The sequence below is a fragment of the Hylobates moloch genome, unplaced genomic scaffold, assembly GCF_009828535.3.
Source record: "Hylobates moloch isolate HMO894 unplaced genomic scaffold, HMol_V3 SCAFFOLD_12, whole genome shotgun sequence".
NCBI classification, from domain to species: Eukaryota; Metazoa; Chordata; class Mammalia; order Primates; family Hylobatidae; genus Hylobates; species Hylobates moloch.
Genome location: NW_026652287.1, coordinates 74659336 through 74663419, shown reverse-complemented (window position 1 = coordinate 74663419; position 4084 = coordinate 74659336). Strand labels below are relative to the sequence as shown.

Here is a 4084-nt window from a genome sequence, read left to right as displayed (position 1 = left end):
AGGCGCCCGCCACCACGCCCGGCTAATTTTTTTTTTTTTTTTGTATTTTTAGTAGAGACGGGGTTTCACCGTGGTCTCGATCTCCTGACCTCGTGATCCGCCCACCTCGGCCTCCCAAAGTGATGGGATTACAAGCGTGAGCCACCGCGCCCGGCCTGCTATACATATATATTTACTTGCACTATAATAATTTTAGCTCTCTCTAACTACAGGTTGTGGTGAGATAACTGCATGAGGGTGAAGTAGGCAGGGGTTACCTCAAACTAAAACACTTCTGTGTAGCAAAGAGAACAACCAATACAGTGAAGATACAATTTACGGAATAAGAAAATATATTTATCAAACCTCACATCTGATAAGAGGTTAATATCCAAAATATATAAATAACTCAAACAACTAAATAATAACAAAACAAATAACCTGAATTTAAAATGGGCAAAGGACCTGAACAGACATATCTCAAAAGAAGACACACAAATGGCCAATAAATATACGAAAAAAACGCTCAATGTTATTAATCATCAGAGAGACGCAAATTAAAACCACAATGAGATTTCATCTCATATCATTAGAATGAATATTATCAAAAAGGTGAAATATAACAAGTGTTCAAGAGGATATGAAGAAAATAGAACCTTTACTCACTGTTGGTGGAAATGTAAGTTATAGTAGCCGTTAAGTAAACAATGTGGAGTTTCCTCAAAAAACTAAAAATAGAACTACAATATAATACAGTATTCTCACCACTGGGTATATAAGTTTAAAGGAAATAAAATCAGGATATTGAATATATCTGCACTCCTAAGTTTATTGCAGCACTATTCACAGTAGCCAATATATAGATTCCACCTAAGTATTCATTAAAGGATGAAAGGATAAAGAAAATGTTGTATATGTATCCAGAGGAATATTATTCATCCTTTAAAAAGAACGTATTCCGGTTTAGGACAACATGTATGTACCTTGAAGACATTACATTAGCACCAAAAGATAAATTTTGCATGATGTTGCTTATACGTGGCATTTATGATAGTTGAATTTATAGAAGCAGAGAGTAGGATGGTGATTACCCGGTGCTGGGAAAGTTTGAGTGTGGTACAGGAAATTGGGTGTGGTCAGAGGGTATGAATTTCAGTTATATAAGAAGAAGAAGTTTTGAACATATATTGTATAACACGGTGACTATAATTAACAATAATGCATTGTGTTTTTTACAATAATTGAGTAGATTTTGTGCTCTCACCATAAAACAATATTACTGAGGTAATGCATATGTTAATTAGCTCAATTCAGTGATTCCAGAATGCGTACATATTTCAAAACATCACATTGTACAGGACAAATACATAGGAGTTTCTTATGGGTTAAATTATTGGAATCTGAATTGCCAGTCAAAACATGTTTAATTTGATAACTTTTGCTAAATTGCTTTCCATTGAGGTTATATCAATATTAATACAATTTTTATTTGTCAATTAAAAATAATTTTAAATTAATTAAAAATAAGGCAGGAGGCAAGACACTGGGAGCCATCACGTTACATCAGGGTCTGGAAAAACAACACTAGGCAAATAACTTGCATCAAGATCAGAAATGGAATACATTAATGCGAGTGATTTAGCTGGGGAAGTCTCATCACCAGATATCATGGAGTCTGACAAGATGCCCTCTCCCAAGAGCATGTGGGAAGATGCACAGATAATGGCACAAATACTGAAGGATATGAGGATTACAAAGTATGAACTTAGATTTATAAATCAGATGTTGGAGTTTGACTTCTGCTGTTTGACTACAATTTTAGATGAAGCAGAAATTTACTTAAGCCATTCTAAGAAAGCTACTGTTGATGCAGATGATATGCGATTGGCAATCCAGTGTTGCACTGACCAGCTGACCAACCAACAGTTTTTTTTATTAATACCACTTCTCCCCTAAAAGCTTTTTTGTTAGATATTGCAAGTCAAAGAACTTAAACCCCTTTGCCATTAATCAAGCCATATTTAGGTCCTAATTCAATATCTTAACAGACATTGCTTAATCGCTTTAAACTATAGGCTTAAGTCTTTACAGAAAAAGATTTCTACTTCTGCAGGAAGAGTAAGAATTCCATGGTTAAGCATTGGTTCAGTTACTAGCAGACCAAGTAATCCTACATTAGGCACAACCACCCCACAAATCATGTCTGTTTTAACTGAAGTAGGGACTCCAATGTCCCTCACAGGGAAAAAGGTTTACAGTGCATCTTTCTGCTTCACAGACTCCAGCTATAAAAGCATCAATTTCTGCAACATCATCAGTAAAGAGTGTTCCAATTAATCAACCACTATTTAGGTCCAAAAACATTCTTATTACCACTAATATGGAGTCATCACAAAACATTGCCAATGGATCATCAAGTCCATTGAAAAGGAAGCATTAAGAAGATGATAATGATAATGATGACAACTACAACTATGGTAATTTGTAATCTAGCCTTGATGCACGTAACATGTATATCTAGTCTTGAATTCATTGTACTGAAATTCAACACTCATACTGGATGTTTTCAAATTGTGCTTTAGAACACTTAAATAATATTTAATGAGTAAGTATAGTGTTACCCTACTTCTCTACTATTTTTCCTTTCTTTTCTTCTTTCTTTCTTTCTTTCTTTGTCTTTCTTTTTTTTTTTTTTTTTTTTTTTTGATATGAAGTCTTGCTCTGTCACCCAGGCTAGAGTGCAGGTGCAATCTTGGTTCACTGCAACTTCTGTCTCCTGGGTTCAAGTGATCTTCCCGTCTCAGCCTCTCAAGTAGCTGGGAGTACAGGTGCATGCCACCATGCCCAGCTAATTTTTGTATTTTTCGTAGAGATGGGGTTTTGCCATGTTGGCCAGGCTGGTCTCAAACTCCTGACCTCAAATGACGCAACCAACTTGGCCTCCCAAAATACTGGGATTACAGGTGTAAGCTACCACACCTGGCCTACCATACTTTTCAACTGAAGTGCTGGAATTTCTTTAATCAGATTAGTAATGGTTTTTTCATCAGCCTTTAAGTGTAAAAACATAAAGTTGTTATTCATCCAAAAATAAGTAAATTAAATAAATAAATAAGTAACGCTGATTTTTTTTTTAATTGAAAAAGAGAGAGGAGCAAGAGCAAGTGATTATTTCATCCCAAAGATAGGTAGAGACTAGTATGGCAGAAGAAAGCCCTTTATTTTACAAGATATGGAATAAATAGTAGTTGAAACTTTGGTTATATCAGGAAATCATTAAAAATGAATATATACTCATTTTTATAAATATATATTTATATATAAAGATTCTAATTTTACTCAATATAAATGTATGCTTATTATCTTACACACTTGAGCTTAGCCAAAAGGCCGAGAAGCGATTATTATCTTTATTCTTTAATAGAATGCCGAAGTTTCTTCTGTGTGTATAGGTCTGCTAATTGGAGTTTATTGTTGTATTTCTTGAATAAGCTACATATATAATGTATTATTTGTAATTTACAGCTTAATTTTTTTAATGGAACAAGAACTTAAACGCTCTTGTGAGGTAAACTGAATAAAGAATTTTTCTACATTTTAAATGTAATGTTCGCCCATCCTTCGTAGTTTCACACTTAGTTAGTTTAACTGCAAGATTGTAATGTGTTTTTGTCAAGCATTTCTAAAGCATTGGAATTAAATTTCATAGAAAAAGGCTTTCTTACAAAATGCTACTTTACTTTATTAATTTACATAATAATTACATTCTGTACTTGTAAAAGTGAAGTACAGGAGTAAAAGCAGGTTAGAGAGACAACAGAAACCACTTTAAGCATATGGTTGAACCTCAGATGTGCAGAATTGTTGGGGCACAGTAGACAGGAGGCTATTAAGCAAAACTGTTTCAAATGCTATGAAAATTATTCAGTATGTTTTAGAGAGTGAGTGGGAATTATTAGCTAATGCAGTGAGCTTGTAAATTGGAAATCAATCAAGAGAGCTTTTATTTTATTTCCTGATGGCTGTCCAATTACAAACACCTCACGACACCCTTACATGCACTGCCTGCCTTGAAGCTCAAAAAATAACCCTAACTCTTTAAAAT

General features: G+C 34.2%; 1 pseudogene; it reads left to right on the top strand.

The window, feature by feature from the left end:
- The first annotated feature begins 1647 nt into the window (after nt 1–1647).
- On the top strand, nt 1648–2467 carry LOC116479657 (transcription initiation factor TFIID subunit 9-like; annotated as a pseudogene).
- Nucleotides 2468–4084: the final 1617 nt, after the last annotated feature.